We start from the raw sequence: 17,522 nt of genomic DNA, 5'->3' as shown, positions 1-17,522 counted from the left end.
TTAGAGAGGCAAGGAATGGAGGGATATAGATCATATCCAGGTAGATGGGATTAGTTTGAATTGGCATCATAGTCAGCACAGATACGGTGGGCCAAAGGGCCTGTTCCTGTGCTGTACTGTTCTATATTGTACGTAACATCAGCAGTATAACTGCAACTCTGACTAAAGTTGGCATCAGGAGCTTTGAACCACTTTAAAAGCAGCTGGTACACACTATGGCTAGCTGGTTTTATGAGGACTTAGAAAAGATGCAATGAACTGGTTGACGTGGGGCATGGGATGCGGGATGGGGGACAAGGCAGCCTTTCACATCCTTGCTGTACAACCTTGTGAGACCAAAAGGAGAACACAAAATTAAAAACTGAACATTTCTTCAGCCAATTTTTGATTAACCTCCGACAGTCCAGCCTGGTTTGGGTTGGTGAAAGCAGATGAACCATGAGTAAATGACATCATATTGCAATTGGAATCAGGACAGAGTGGCCTGATATGGATATTTATGTGCCCCTCTGCCTGAAACAGACCCCAGTTCTGTTCGTTCAGTAACAGGCTCACCTGGAAATCAGGTGTGTCTAACATCAGAGGGACAACTATGCCATCTCCTTCATGACTCATTCACCAGACTTGAAACATTGGAAACACAAGTGACTGCAGATGCTGGAATCTGGAGCAAGAAACAACCTGCTGGAGGAACTCAGCAGGTCGAGCAGCAGTTTGGGGGGGGGGGGGCGGGATTGTCCACACTTCGGCTTGAACCCCTGCACCAGGACAGCTGATCCATTGTTGGCCAAGAACTGGGTAGCCAATGCAACTCGTCTGACTTCTCTCCAAAACTGGCACAAAATGGCCAAAGGCCATTCCAGGGATTTACTTTTCTCTGGTAGAGTTCTTCTTTCACATAAAATTTTTGTTTGTGAGTGTTATTTCAATGCAATTGTTAATCTGTTGATTCCAAGCAGATTAGCAGATGGTTTAAATCTGCACAAAAATGAACCACGTTAACCTGTGGGCTACCAAAAAGCTGAAACAAAAGAAAGTGAGATCAAGTAGCGAGGTGCAGGAGAAAGAAAGTCATGTGTTCACGTCGTGCCAAACGTGGTTAACAGCCACTGAAGTACTTTGAAGAAATAGAGCGGCAACTAAGTGCCAAGAATGCTAGACTTGATATCTGGCATCAGTCCAACTGAGCGAGCGTGTCACCTTTCATTCACGTCAGGTGAGAATTCCTTTCGCCGGGTTACTGCTGCGCCACTCTTGTCTCGACCTCTGCGACAAACAGCCCCGTCTGAACCGAGCTGAAGAACGCTTCACCTCCCCCCACCCCTCCCCAAGGCGAACACACTCTCACACTGCTGTGGCAGGAGATGAACAAGTTGTGTTTCAAGTTATTTTAAAGCGGTTCTGCTCGGCAACAAGTGGTTACGAATTCTTGTGCAGGTTTCCTGACCAGAGGGAAAGAAAGGGGATTTTTGATTATTTATTCCAGCACGGACAAGCTCTCCTTACGCGCTAAAGGTACAAAAAGCTGCCCTTTTATCGAGCTGTAACATTCTCAGCGAAGCAAAGCACCACGAAACGCGACTCCACCTGCGAATTCAGCAGCGAAAACTCAACTCTTGGGGCTCGGCGAATGGCCTGGAAGAGTTAAATTACATTCAGGGGCCGGTGAGATCAGCAAGTGGGCGTTTTCACATTTCAGACTCAAGAGTACAGGACTGCTTAAACTTCGGTTCCCAAGAATTCAACAGGTTGCTCTCTTCAGAAGAGTAAAATGGATCTGTGTGACTGGCGAGTGCAGAAGCGGCCGGCTATCGGGTGTCAGGATTGAGGTAGGTGTTAGCCTTGTACATGGCTCCGAGTTGTAAATTCGTTTGATAAGGCAGAGAGAGCGCTGAATTACCTGCCCTTCCCCTTGGATAAAGGTGCGAGCGCATTCTTCATTCATAAAAGTATTAAGCTGAGTTGCTTTGAAGTCAGGCTGTTGGTTGTTAAACAATGCTATCGACGTTCATATTAAACGCAGAGAAGGCGATGCATTCTGTGCACGTTCAAATTAAACTTTCTGTTCATTTGCATTTTGAGATCGCAAGATTATCGCACGATTTCGCTGATGTTCACCAATCACCTCACACATTTTATCGGCTACCTTCAATGTTTCATGAGCTTTTGCCAAACAAGTTGACAATTCACTCCTTTAGTTGCCTTCGCTGATTTCCTGAGTGCTCTCTCTTTTTCGCCCATGTTTTGTTTCCTAATGGTCTCTCTGCTTATCGATGCACTCCAGTTCGAATGATTTCCACAATGGTCACTCATTTCAATTCTCCGATATCGTTTCCACGATCTGCAGTCGGGACGTTGCAAAATCACAAATGGCGTTAATCTGTTGGGATATCTCCTTCACGTGTTGGAAAAGGAGGTGAGTTTTCGCGGATGGTTTTTACCTCAGCGCAGGGCTCCCTCTTGAAACTTCAGCCTTCAGTTGAGAAAACTCATTTACCCTTATTTCAGATTCCAGAGCTTAAACCCGGACACAAATCGTTCACGTAAAGCAAAGAAAGTACCTCTGGGTTGCGAAGACATGCGACAACAGTATCATACGAATAAAAAACTGGTCAGATGACTTGTCACCCGACTTCTATTTGACAATTTTTTAAAGTACCAAGTCTTCAGAATAAAGGGAGCCTTAAAGCTGTTAAATTGTGCATTGTTCTCTGAATTATCCGTTGTAAAACTGTCCTCGGATCGATCCGATGTGCCGGGAGTTCAAAAAAAAGAATATTTCATTTAAGACCAGAAAAAAGTTCAATGTTTTTTTTAAATTCTTACGGGGGGGGGCATTGTTTTTCTTTGTCAATGGTTAAGCCTTTCAGATCGAGGGGAAGTAAACGCTGAAAGAAATGTCTTTATTACTGCTCCCCGGCGTCCACTAGAAAGAGATCAGTAAATAGGAGAGGAAATGTAAATAAGCGATGGGCACGAAATCCGGCTGTGATTCCACCCCCCCGCCCCAAATTCCCTCGCTAATATGATCTTTAATCCAATAGGCACATTTTTCAGTTGCTAGAAAGAATCATTCCCTGGCAAAGCAAGGAAGCTGATCTTGCAGTCAGGAGTCGTTCCAAACCAGATGCACTTCTCAAGCGCTGGAGAAGTTTTAACTATCGGGTAGAAGCGAGCAGCCCGGGGCTTCTTCCCTTGGACAAGGCTGGGTGACCTGACAGGTCTTTGAACTCGCACCAGGTGGGCGTAGAGACGATCCCTCAACGCGGAGGAGTCTAGAATTAGGGGCCAGAACCTTGAGGATGATCACTAATAAAAGGAATAGAGCTTTACCCGAAAAGTAGAGAGAATCTGGCACTTGTTAACATGCGGATGACAGATGCGTTTAGGGGGACGGTAACTGGCGGTAAAGGGTGCGTTATTGGGCTCTGGTACAAACGCTGACACAGACTCGATGGACCGAATAGCCTGCTTCTATGGGAAAACCATTTCCATGCAGCTAACGTGATCACACTTGGCTATCAGGACACGCGGTGAACTATTTTAGAAAAATGATGTGCGCTGCGAGAGGAGCGGAAAAAGACACTAAGTCCCTAGTGGCGAAAAACAAATAAACCGACTCTCTTTCACTCCCTGTCCAACAAAAAATGTTTAAGAAATGCAGACTAATAAACAGTAACGCCAGACACGACAACAACGGGAAGTGAATTTCTCCTGACAGAATTCAATGTATGGGGTGCCTTGATCTAAAATGCAAAGTAAAGATTTTCAGCTTCCAAATCCAGAAAGTTTCGAAACCTAATTAGATGCTTGACAAATAACTTGCGTGTCTGCGTTGTTAACTTTAAGAACTGGGACCGGATCAATTCGCACTTCGCGATCATCGAAGCTACACATGCAAAACGAATTCTGAATGTTCCATTCTTCCTCCTTATTATAGATTTGGAGTTGCAGAAACGCTCAAGTATTTAACAAATAGGTGTAATTTTGATAAAGTCGACCACTTACCCATGTTCGGAAACGTTGCGTTATTTCAAAATAGTTTTATTAAAAGAAGTTCAATGACAATCATCCCCGCCCCATGCGCAGAGAGAGGTCTGTGATGACTGTATTGTACAATGCTCTTTTAAAATGCGGCTTTACCCCATTCACTGTTTGTGGCTCGTTTTCCTTCTGCCATAATTGGTGAGGGGGTAAAATCCGTTTTCTCATTATAACTGCACTTTTAAAAAGTGAGGCACAAAAAAAGTGAGTTCTAAACAAATTGTCTAAACTCCCTTTTTGACTAAGTAGCAAACTGGTTTGTTGCAAACCTTTGTATGAAAAGATAGTCGAGGTATCCCAGTCCCAGAGAGATCATTGAGTGACACTGGGATTTTGAGGAAGGCGCCGGCGAGATACATGCTTATCTGTGGTGCGCTGGAGCTCATTTCTGTGTGAGGTCTCCTGACACGTAGAGTCATTTTATTGACAACAAACCCGTCAGTGTGTAGAATTCCGGTGGTTACTGTGTGGGCACTCTGTAAAAATGCTTCTGTTTTCCCTCCATACACTGTTGACTTGTTTATTCATGAATCCGACACGTACTAAAAGCTGTATGAGGCGCTGCTTTCTTTAAACAATTATCTCATCAGAGATTTGTACTCTCTTGTCTTTCCTAAGGGGTTGAGAGAGCTTTTAACGTTGGCACGTTAAACCTCAAGCAGTGACCAGCTCTTACATTTCCTATCGATCCTGTTTCTGCCCTCTCAGCGCCTTATCTCCACGATATGGCGGCATTTGCTGCTAACATTAAATCCACTGTCACTCCCTCTCTCTGAATCGGCGAGACTGGCGGCACATCGCACTGCGCCGCAGTTTGCGCTTCCGAAGCGAAATGCCGAGAGTACCAAGTGCTTTTCGGATTTCTTCAAGTGTTTGCGCAAGTTGAAGATGTTCGCAGCTCACAGTTTAGAAACTGCAACCCGTAAAAAAAAAGAATTGTATTTGCTACCTTCAGAAATTGCAGTGAACATTTCCCTCGGCTACATCACTGTGTAACATGAGGCGACAATTTGGGTGTCTGTGTACAAAGCTAGTTTGTTCAACTAAATTTTAATATAATGTACAAGCCTTTCCTGTTTTTCTACTAATTGAGCTAGTAGGTATTTGATACTGTACATGCTAGCCTTTAAGAAAACTAATAACTTTATTCGTCAAAAAATCGAATAGATTGCTGCTATTCCTGAAGCACGAAGTTACTTGTATACGAAAGATTAGAAACTTTACCAGTTAGATGGTCTGCCTACTGTGAGATGTGAACAACCTACATACCACTGCTGTCATCTGAGACTCCGCCAACATAGCTTTCCCACCCTCTGAGAGTTTTACACCTTTGCTATTACGAGCGTGCAGATAATCGAGTTTCGACCAATGCAGGAGAAGGAGTTGAAACTGAAACTTTGAATGAATCATAAGAAATGGAAATAGCTTATACATGATGCAGATCGTACCACATATATTATGAACGGGATTGATACAAACATAGATCTGAATTCTACTCCTAACAGATGCTTAGATTATTATTTAACAACTCATTAATGCGCTGAAAGGGTTAAATATTATTTAACAAGGTTTTGTTTGTTTCAAAACCTTCAGACATGCAGATGGAAAATGAAAAGTTTCAGCACTTGTTGCAAATGATTGTTGCTACAATAGAACCCTGCCCATACTTGTTAATTTAGCTGTCTTCTATGACCTAATAAAATCAATGAGTTAGAACTTAAAAACAAAAGAATCCTTCTGCCAGGTTTCTTACTGATAACGTGTGGTAGGGTATTCAGTTGCAATGGGTTCATGCCTCTTGAAGGGCAGAATACCCTCTTGCCTTCTTCAGGGCAAGGCTTGAGCGAGGAACTCGTCCACATCAGTGGCCTTTAAAGAAGGCCCGGTGTTCTGCTGGGACACATGCTGACTTTATGGACCCCACCAACACAATCTAGGCCTTCCAGTGGCCAAAGACAAACACAAAGACAAGACGAAAAACAAGTTATGTTTTCAGGACACATGAGGGACTACAGATGCTGGAGCAACAAACAATCTGCTGGAGGAACTCAGTGGGTCGAGCGGCATCTGTGGGAGGAAAGGAATTGTCGACACCTCGCATGAGGAGAATTCCTTTCCTCCCACAGATGCCGCTCGACCCACTGAGTTCCTCAAGCAATGTTTTTAAATGTCTTTGGTTTGGTCCTGGAAAATCAAGCAGCACTGTTTCTGGGGTGGAAGATTCAAGAAACCCATCATGGGTTTGTAGCATTAGGAATCTCCACCTTTATAAAATGTACCAAAGAAGCAGCACAAACCCCTGAGCAAGTGAGGTACATTCTCATTAACTGTGTAATCTTGAACAACTATGATGGGTGGTGGGGGAAGGAAGGAGAGGAAGAGGGCCGTGAGAGTGGCAGAAAAGGCTGATGATTATGACCTGCCTCGGCTATTGGAATTGCTTGCAAAATGCCAGAACTAAGGTAATATCTTTATTAGTCACATGTACATCGAAACACGCAGTGAAATGCATCTTTTTCTGATAGAGTGTTCTGGGGCAGCCCGCAAGTGTCGTCACGCTTCCAGTGCCAACATAGTGTGCCCACAACTTCCTAACCTGTACGTCTTTGGAATGTGGGAGGAAACTGGAATATCTGGAGGAAACCCACGCAGACAGAGGGAGAACATACAAACTCCTTACAGACAGTGGCCAGAATTGAACTTGGGTCGCTGGTGCTGTAAGATGTTATGCTACTTGCTACACTACATTGCCTGCCCAACATAGCAAGGAACATCAGAGGATAGCACGGGAGAGTGAAATTTAAACGTAACATATCGACAAGGAAAATCAGGTAGAATGTATACACAGCTGGCAGAGGTTGGCACATTGGCACAGCAGTGAGTGCTGCTGTCTCACAGCTCCAGTGACTCTGGTTCAATCTTGACTTCAGGTGCTGTCTGTTTGGAGTTTGCATGCTCCCCCTGTTCCCTCTGACTGCTCTAGTCTCCTCCCACATCCCAAAGATATTTTGGTAGGTTAGTTGTAATACAAGTGGTTGGCAGGAGAATCAGGGGCAGTTGATGGGCATGTGAGAGAGAATAAGTAACTGAGAGAGAATAAGTTACTGAGAGATAGGAGTGGAATGAGATCGATGAGAATCCTCTAAGAGCTAGCCTAGACTTGATTGGCTGAATGGCCTCATTCTATGTCATAAGGCAATATGAGCAAATGACTCTAATACCTCTGTCAAAAGTCAATTTCCATCAGCTGCTCTCCCACCCCTGAATCACCACTTTAGTGTGTTATATAGTCATGGAGTCATACAGCACAGAAACAGGCCCTTCAGCCCACTATGTCCATATCAACCAGCTATTACCCATCTATATTAATCCCATGCATTAGCACTTGGTCTGTAGTCTTCCATGCCTTGGCAATTCAAGGACTCGTCTGTTGTGAGAGTCTCTCCCTCCATCACCAATTCAAAGAATTTCATATTCCAACCATCTAGATAAAAAAAGTCTTCCTCAGATCCCCTTGAAAACTTCCTTCTCCTCACTCTAAATGTATGTCCTCCAGTTTTTGACACCTCTGCTATGAAGTAAAGTTTCCTTGAATCTACCCCTCATAATTTTGTATACCTCAATCACTAATGTTTTCATTGATGCAATACTGTTAATTTGGTGCATTCTTCTTCCATTGCTGACTCTTTATTTCCTTTCTATTTTTTTCTTTGTCAAAACTTTGGACTCAATTAAGTATGAGTATGTGGTCATGAGCAATGGAGTTCTGTGCTTTCTATGTCTGGTGTTGCATGGTTTGCCCTGCACCAACCATGTTCCTTAATCCCATTCTTGACAGAGTGCTTTTATAATACCAAGACGACATTTCCACACCCCCTCCTCTTCCCGGTCCCTGTCAATTAACCTAATGAAAGTGCTGATTTAGTGCAGTTGGTGCCTAATTGGGCTAATAGCTTCTAATAATTGGACTCAGACTGACTAATCTCATTTTGTTTGTGTTATTTACAGAAGACAAACATAAAACTGTTTCACTCCATCAAGTTAGAATGAAAGGCCAGTGTCCAGTCTCTTATACTGCTCAAAACTTTGCCATTTCAAATTGTTTTCCTTTTCTATGATAGTTTTAGGAAATTGAATATTTTCCTGCCTTCTCCACCCAGTGTCAACATTCAGCAATCTAAGATCTGCTTTGGGATGTGTCATATATAGAGTAAGGTTCCCTCTACATTGTGCATTAGCCTTAACCTCAGAAAATGCTCTGTTATTCAATCAGTGTGACTTTTTCTAGCTTGCACTTCATCCACCCTGTTGCCTACGAATGAGAGTGCCAATTTATTATTAGCAGCAGAGAGAGGAGGCTTTCATCTCATGAACCTAAGTTGGATTCAACCCAAGTCCCGAGATGAAAGGGCTTTAAGTTAGCATGTTATTACTGTACCATCCAATTTTGAAAATGCATTACTTCTGAAGTAGACATCGTCACATAATCTTGTTCTGTGTTACAAACACAATTTAATATTCCAATAATTTTCATGTGTATTCAGTCATATAATAGCTAGCAATCTGCATTAGATTTTGCTAGTACACTTGAAGCAACATTATAATTATGATTTATGTAAAATTTAATAAATATACATGCCAACACTTTAAGCTTTTACATTCCACCTAAATGAACCTTGTAAATGCTCCATATAATTAAACAAGGAAAATTAATTGCGAACATCACTCTGAGTTTTACACAATATAACTCCAAATATCGGTCAAATGAAACTTAGCAAGTTTTACTGACAACATTTAAATTTCTTATTGGTGCTTCTGTCAGTGTACAGTTAAATCCAGCTGTAGATACCTAACAGAAATAAGCTGGCTTTTATTGTATACTTGGTTTGGAAGAATAAATGGAGAAGCAGTGGGGGTGCAGGTTCCACTGGGTAAATGCTGGTGAAATGGTTCATTCAGATTTTTCCCATTGGATTCCATCCATTCAGGTGTTGTCCTATTCCTGCTTGTGGATCCTTGTGTGCAAATTAGAGGTAGTATTTTGTAAGTTGTAACAGTGGGTACACTTCAGATGTGCTTAACTGTCTGCAAAGAGTTTAACTTTAATTTTTGTCAACAGGAGTCCAGGTTGTCTAAGACTGACCACATGAGGTGTATCCACACAGGAGGAGATTCTACTCCATATCAAGCAAGCAGAAACTTTATCTGAGATAGGGCAATAGACAAATGCTACTGAGGAAACCATGGTTGAAGAACATCCATACAACAGCAAATTTTTTCATCCCTCATATCAATGTCCAGCTCAGTTCAGGAGCATAAAGCCAAATACGTTCTTCATCTGCTGTTTGCTGACAAGGTTTGTCACACAAGCCTGACCACAAAACCATTTGTGACCATATAATTCAATCCAGTGAAGATGTGCATCAATGTGAAAGTTTTTTGTTGACTCGTATTACCTTTGATCTCAGAGTGCCTCTAGCAATTAAATCCTTCCATGGCCTCACCATCTCCTCATGTCTCCAAGAGTTTTGTGTACCTCAAAGTCTGACCTCATATTCACACTTCATTCCTTTCTGGTATGTGGTTAATGGCATGCTTTCATCCATCTTAGTTCCACACAATTTAATTCTGTCCCCACACTTCTTTTGGTTTAAACCTTTCTTTCTTCATTTGAGACTAGTTAAAACCCACTCTTTTGTCCAAGGTTTCAGTCTTTGCCTCCTAAGTTCTCCTTTAGAAACTCAACATCCCTCTTTGTTTAGTTGTGCTGATGTGAAATACCTTGGATTTCTATGTTACAAGGCACTACATAAATTGATGTCATTGCTGTTATGTGATTAGTTGTTTTAGATATTGATTTCTACATTATTTTCTTTTCAGACCTTGAAACTACTGTGAGAAAATCAGTTCAACAAGTTGCATTTGCAAAGAAACACTGTCACAGTAAGAATCTCCCTGAGCTCACAGAGAGGAATCAATATTGAGCAGTGTTCGACTCGAGGTACGTGACTGAAACCATGTTCAAAGAGGGAAGTTTTGAGAATTTGTCTAAAGGTAGAGAAAAAGGAAGAAGGATGAAGGAATTTATGGGAGTGAATGGTCACAAAAGGTATGAGCCAGGTGTCCAAAAGTGGAATGGCAGAACCAAAGGAGCTGAATTAGACGAGTGAAGATATGAACAGTAACCAGCGGTTGGAAGTGATTGGGGATGTTGGACGGGTTAAAGGTTTGAGTAAGATTTTTTCAAATGAAGTCAACATAAGAACAAAAACAAGAATTAGGCCAGCTGGCCCCTAGAGCCTACTCCATCATTCAACAAGATCATACCTGATCCAATCTTAGCCTCAACGTCACCTTTCCATGTCCTCCATATTTAAAATTTAAGGGAAACAGTCAATCTCCACCTCCAATAACTCCACCTCCACAACTCTCTGGTATAGAGAACTCCAAAGATTCACAGCAGGTTGATAGAAGAAATTTCTCCTCATATACAGCTGAAATGGGCAGCCCTTTAGTCTGAAATCACGCCCCAATTTTCTAGATATCCTATCCAGGGAAAACATCTTAGCATTAGAATCTTGTGTATTGCAGTAAGATCACCTCCCATTCTTCTATACCCCAGTGAGTATCAGCCCAGCCTGCTTAACATTCCTTCATCCCAGTAATCAACCTAATGACCCTTCTCTAATTGTTTCCAATGTAAGCACATCCTTCCCCAAATATGGAAATCAAAATTGTATGTGGAACTCCAGCAGTAGTCTCAACAGTGCCCTGCAAAATTATATCAAACTCTCCTGCTTTTATACACCATACCCTTTGGGTAAAGGCTATCATTCTAATAACCTTACTTGCTATACCCGGGTGCTGACATTTGTTTCATGTTTCCTTTCCATTCCCTAGTCACACCCTTGTATATGTCAATATACTACTTGAACCCCTTGCGTTTTTATGTAATGCAGTAATCTTTCATGCAGCTTCTCTGGCATGGCATTTGTAAATCCAAACAGAGGATGTCCACTGGTTCCCCTTTCTCCTCTTCACCACCACACCGCACCCCCCACCACCTCCCGCCTCCTCTCCCAAAAGGAGCCTCATGAAAAATTACTGCATAAGCGCAAGGGTTTTGTGTAATATGTTGACGTGGACAAGGGAGTAGTTAGGGGATAGAAAGGGAACATGAAACACACATTGGTGCAGATTTAAAGAACGCCAGCAAATTTGTCAAACATAATTTCCCTTTCATAAAACCACATTGGCTCTTCTTCCTTATGATGTTGGATTTAGTGAGTTAGAGGAAAGAATCAGTAAAAGTCAGTGAGGATGGGTAATAATTGAAAAGTAAGATTTGTAGCATAGAGAAGGTGGAAGAATTTAAATTGAGTTATATTCTATCAGTGACCCAACCTCTAAACCTCGAAGAGAGATATTTGGAGGTTGGGTCACTGAGAGATAGCTTGAGTGGAGAGTTTTGTGGCTGGAAAAGTGAGCACACGTAGGTGATATAGAGTGCCTTGGAGATGGCTATAAGCCCCTTTTCTTAAACTCAACTGAAGATGCAGATGCTCAGATTGTGCTAAACCAGGAGAGATTTTAATAGAAACTCTACATGGTAGCTTTATTCTTGTCAAAGCACTTGCCTTTTATTCCTTTGTAAACTATTTCTCTGTCTATTAATTCCTATATTAAAATGGTGAACAATGGAAGTGTGCACTAATTTTTGTGACATTACTTAAACAAGTGTTAAGAGTTCTACCTAAGAGGATTTTATTTAAAAGTGTAACAGGCTTGATCTGTCATTTTTAAAGTTTGACAATCTACCTTTGGCCTTTACAGCTATGGTTGAACATATAACCAAGAAATTGTTACATACTAATGTCTGAAAATTCAATGGAAATAAATAGATCTTAACATTTCTGTGTGAAAAGTTGGTGTGAATCTGCAGCACAATTGAAGAGTAGGTGACGGTATTCTGAAAGAGTGGTAACAGATGCCTGCACAGCAAAGCAAATCTACTTGTGAAAAATACCCAGCAGGTTAATTGGAATGAAGATTTTATCTTTATCCAAGTTTTCTGCAAAAAAACAATAGTTTTTCAATTATTCTAACATGATAATTCAGCCCTCATTTTTTGAAGTCATGGTAATAGTTTTGCAGAAACGTTTTCAAATCTCTCCACGTAATCTCCTTCACTACTCCAGATTTTGAGGAGTTTGTGATCTTTGGATTTTGGCCTATTTCATCCCCAAAATGTAATCAGTCCATTGTTTGTGACTATACCTTCAACTGCCCAGGCCCGAAGCTTGGGAACTGACTCCCTGAACTTTGCTGCCTCTCTGACACTTTTTCCTCCTTCTTAAAACAAAAGCTGCTTAAAATCTATTTCTGAAGCACTGATCATCTTCCCAAACATCTCTATGAAGCATATCATAGGGTTTTGCTTAGTTGAAGGACCTTTTAAATAAATACTCTTTGTTGCAATTACTAAAAGTACTCGAATATGCTTAAATACCAATTCTAATGTAGAAAATCTTTCTGACAGACTGTAGGGGTTTAACAAAACGGGTCAAAGCTAGAATAGGTTGGGACCGATGATTAAAACTTCATCAAAGGACTTTTTTTGTGTGTATAAAGGGACACTGTAACAAGATGCAAGTGGAAAAAGGAGTGCTATCTAGCTAGTTACAGTGAAGACCTGAATGGTTGGAGTATTGTTCTGTTATTGTGCCCACTTTAAGAATGCCATATATTTCCCCTTTAAGAAGACTTAGCGCAGCTGTAAACAGGTACAGATGTTTGCAAAGCAACAGTATGGTGGACTCCATTTTGTGGAGCCGCAATGTGTGTACACACAATAAGTGATACAGGAGATAACTGGAGTTTAGAGTTGGGTGAAGAGAATACACAAGAATGAGAGAAATAAAAAGTTGTGGGAGTTTGTGTTGGATTTGGGGGTGGGGAGAATAACTGCTAATGAGTTGGATGAACCTGTAATGAGGTGTAAACCAAAGATACTAGATTGGGAACTTAAATTGGAGGAGTTGGTAGTGAGTTGCTGTGTGACATTATGAAATGATGAAGGCACAAATAAGAAATCCCTTGACACTGATATTTTACTGCAGAGGAGTTATCTCTATTCCTGAAAATTATTTGTCCTTCCACTAATATCACAAAATAAAACCAGAATAGCTGATTACTCTCACATTGATTTTTGTGGGAACTTGTGTGCAAATTAGCTGCTGGGTTTAGAATAGGGTGTTTTGCAGACGGAATGGATGTGTTGTTGGAAGTTCACCTCAGGGTTGAATATGTTGATGAAATTGCAGAGACTGATTCAGCCTTTAGCAGTGATTCAAGGAGTAGGAGGAAAACCAGGACTTAAGGGTGGAGCAGGTGGTGGGCCGTGGATCTGTTTGGTCTATTCTCTGGCCAGGGTGATCTTGACAGTTTAGGCAGAGGATACCAAGCCCCAGTGGAGCTTGATGTCCTCTTGTACAATTTGCGCCTTCATTTGTTCCAGTCATGCATTGTCAGTTGTTGTTCAGCTGCCTTGTTCTTGCCTCGAGTCAGAAGGTTCGAGGATCAAGTCTGACTCGGGAATTGAGCACAGAAATCTAGACTCGACACTGAAGTAAATTCCAAGGGAGTGCAGCAATGTTGGATAATCAATCTTTTGGATGAGAGATTAACTCAAACCCTTGTCTGCTCTTCTCCAGTGTCCAGGCCAACATTTATTCCTCAATCAATATTATTAAAAACAGATTAGCTTGTCCCCATCATGTAAGCCTGTGTGTTCATGGCTGCCATGCTTTTTTGAAACAAAATCAGTTCAGGAAAACACGTTAACCATGCAGACAATACCTGCTAATCTGTTTACATCCTGTGTGATCTCTGCCATGAGAAGGGTTCTCGAGAGAATGATTGCCCATTGCACCAACTGCCAAGTCATTTGAGAGGCCGTTGGCTTGGAGCGTGAAGCATGCAGTTCCGACAGCAGGGATTGAACATTGCACACTCCAGTCCTGGACAGTTGGGAAGTTGGCAGCTCTATGTATTGGAGTCACCAGTAGAAACCTTTCTTTAGGCAGTGAGGAGAAAAGTGCCAAGTGACCTTATATGGACACCATGCAGAACACAAACAGACCCAGTAGCCACCTCTAAACTGTAAACCTAAGACCGAGACCATATAACTCTAAAAAGAAATTGCAATTTACCCAAACTCTAATCACCATACAGAAAGTCATTTGTACTTTTCATTTTAAAAAAATAAACATATTTGGATAGTTACTGCACAGATGGTCTGAAATACCTGCTTTGCTGTGTCGTATGTTTACCTGTAAGTGGCCTGGTGTCATGCTGTTATGTTCCTAATGATGAATTGTTCAGATTTGAGAATTTGCTGTGTAAGATTACCCATGGCAAAAAAGAATGGTCTTCATTGCCCTGTGGTTAACAATAAGACCTTGAAACAGCCGTGCAGAGGAAGTTGTCTGCCGTGAGAATCATCATCAATATCAAACAAAGGCTCTCTGACATAGCTTTCAAATTATTAAGGATCCAGATATCAAATCTTTAAGCACACTGTATTTAATTGTTACTAGTGGTTCGCTGTTTGAAATGGTGCTTCTTAACAACACATTAAGAATGAAGTCCATGGAATAATCAGGGCTGTAACAGAATAGATGAAAAAAATGGTGTAGTGGGTAAAAAATGGATTTTAGTAAGGTGTTTGACAAGGTTCCGCATGAAAGGCTTCTTCAGAAGGTCAGAGGCCAAGGGACCCAGGAAGGCTTGGCCATGTGGATTCAGAATTGGCTTGCCTGTAGAAAGCAGAGGGTTGTGGTAGAGGGAGTGCATTCGGATTAGAGGGCTGTGACTAGTCGTGTCCCACAGGGATCGGTTCTGGGACCTCTACTTTTTGTGATATTTATTAATGACTTAGGTGAGGGGGTGGAAGGCTGGGTTAGCAAGTTTGCAGATGACAAAAGATCGGTGGTGTTGTGGATAGTATGGAGGGCTGTCGAAGCTTACAGAGGGATATTGATAGGATGCAGAGCTGGGCTGACAAGTGGCAGAGAAGTGTGAGGTAGTACACTTTGGAAGGACAAACTCCAAGGTGGAATACAAGGTAAATGGCAGGATTCTGGGCAGTGTAGAGGAGCAGAGGGATCTGAGGGTTCATATCCACAGATCACTGAAAGTTGCCTCACAGGTGGATAGGGTAGTTAAGAAAGCTTATGGGATGTTAGCTTTCATAAGTCGTGGGATCAAGTTTAAGAGCTGCGAAGTAATGATGCAGCTTTACAAAACTCTGGTTAGACCACACTTAGAGTACCGTGTCCAGTTCTGGTCGCCTCATTAGAAGAAGGATGTGGAGGTGTTGGAAAGAGTGCAGAGGAGATTTACTAGGATGCTGCCTGGATTAGAGAGTACGCATTATGAGGACAGACTAAAGGAGCTAGGGCTGTTCTCATTGGAGAGAAGGAGGATGAGGGGAGACATGATAGAGGCATACAAAATATTAAGAGGAATCGATAGAATGGACAGCCAGCGCCTCCTTCCCAGGGCACTAATGCTCAATACAAGAGGGCATGACTTTAAGATAATGGGGGGGATGTTCAAGGGAGACATCAGAGAGAGGTTTTTCACCTAGAGAGTGGTTGGTGCATGGAATGCGCTGCCTGGGGTGGTGGTGGAGGCTGATACGTTGGTCAAGTTCAAGAGATTGTTAGATAAGCATATGAAGGAATTTAAGATAGAGGGATATGTGGGAGGAAGGGGTTACATAGTCTTAGGAGTCTTGAAGGTCGGCACAACATGGTGGGCCGAAGGGCCTGTAGTGTGCTGTATTGTTCTATGGTAATAGCGAAATGGGGACACAAGAGACTGCAACTGCTGGTTTTTGAAGACCTAGCAGGGGTTGGAGCTGGGGCAAGGCATGGGGTCAGAAAAGGATAAGATCTCTGTAATGGGAGGAAGGGCTTGGGGGGGGGATGGGGAGGGGGAATAAGGTGAGGGAAAGGGTGAGGGGGAGGGAGAGCTCAGGGGAAAGAGGGGAGGAGGCAAGGGGAAGTGTAGTGTGGGGACTGGGGGTGGGATACGAGGTCAGAGGGCGGGGGGTCTATGGTGAGAACAGCGGTGGGAGAAGAAGGAGAAAAATCTGGTGCAGCATTGGGAGCTTGGGGCTGGGTGGGAGACCGAGGTGGTGTCGACGGAGTTTCAGGAGCTTGCAGTTGGGTGGGAGAGCAAGGAAATCCAGATGGAGCTTTGGTTGCCTGGAGACGGGCAAGTTTCCAATCCTTCGTTGAGGTCAGGAACATGAAGAGCACAGGTGCTCGACCCGCTGAGTTCCTCCAGCAGATTGGTCGTTGTTCCAGAGTTGTAGTGAAAGCGTTTCCAGGAGAATTCCCCAGAAGCCATTCCCTGCATTTCTTAATATAGATAAATCACTTTGGAGCACTGGGCACAATTTCCAAATCTGCAGGTTCACAAAAGGTATAGTGAGCTGGGAGGAGAACAATTGTAGACTTCAAGGAGATATAGCAAGGTTAGTGAAATGGCTGAAAAGCTGGCAAGTGAAGCCTAATACTGAAAAATGTGAAGTGTTATGTTTTGGTAAGAAAATGAGAAAATGCAAAATAAAGAAGAAGGTTTAAAAGGGTACAAGAACAGAAAATGTGGGGGTATATGTGCATTGTTCATTGAAACTGGTAAGTTGAGATGGTGTTTTTAAAAAATCATACTGGATCCTGGGTTTTATGAATAGAGCACAAGAGCAAGTCATAATGATGCTTTATAAAATACTGGTTCAGCCACAACTGGAGTATTTTATCCAGTTCTGGGCTTCACACTTTCGCAAAGACATGAAGGCTTTGGAGGCCATACAGAAGAGATTTACCGAAATGATATCAGGGATGAAGGACTTCAATTGTGCGTATGCATGGGAAAGGTGGAGTTGTTCCCCTTGGAATAGGAGGTTTTAAGAGAGTTATTTAAAAGCATAAAGGATATAGTTAGTGGGAAATTCCTTTGGTTGGAGTGGTCATGGAGCAGGAGAAATAAAATGAAGGCAATTGTCAGAAGAGCCAAAAGTGACGTGAGCAAAAACAGCGAGTGGTAGGGGTCTGGAATGCACTGGTAGGCGTAGCAATGGAAACTGATTCAATTGCCACATTCAGTAAGGAGTATTGGGTAACAAGCCAAAAGAAAATGATTTCTAGGACTAAGGGGAGAGGGTGAGTGAGTGGGACAAGCTAGATTGTTATAACATAGAACCAGCATAGTGTCAAAGATCACTGTGCTGACTTCTTTCCAAGCTGTAACCATTCTGTGAGTCTCATCTGAATATTTTGCAGCTCAATCTATCTAATTTGCCTTATCCTGGCTAAAATTAAACATTTATTTTAAAAAAAGGCACCCCCTTTATCGCAACAACACAGATATGCACATTACGGTTGGTATCATGATTTATGCCTCTGACC

At 42.3% G+C, this 17,522-nt stretch overlaps 1 protein-coding gene across 1 annotated transcript in view; it reads left to right on the top strand.

Annotated features, from left to right (window-relative positions):
- Positions 1-632: 632 nt before the first annotated feature.
- The window catches only part of si:dkey-87k14.1 (leucine-rich repeat transmembrane protein FLRT2), a 60,403-nt gene continuing 43,513 nt past the window's right edge, over positions 633-17,522 (top strand). The window contains 2 exon segments of the mRNA XM_052019811.1: positions 633-1,829; positions 9,925-10,045. The gene's annotated coding sequence lies outside the window, so the exon portion shown is untranslated.

Source organism: Pristis pectinata, chromosome 1 (assembly GCF_009764475.1).
Source record: "Pristis pectinata isolate sPriPec2 chromosome 1, sPriPec2.1.pri, whole genome shotgun sequence".
NCBI classification, from domain to species: Eukaryota; Metazoa; Chordata; class Chondrichthyes; order Rhinopristiformes; family Pristidae; genus Pristis; species Pristis pectinata.
Note: the sequence above shows the minus strand (reverse complement) of the source record. Positions and strands in the feature narration are given on the sequence as shown.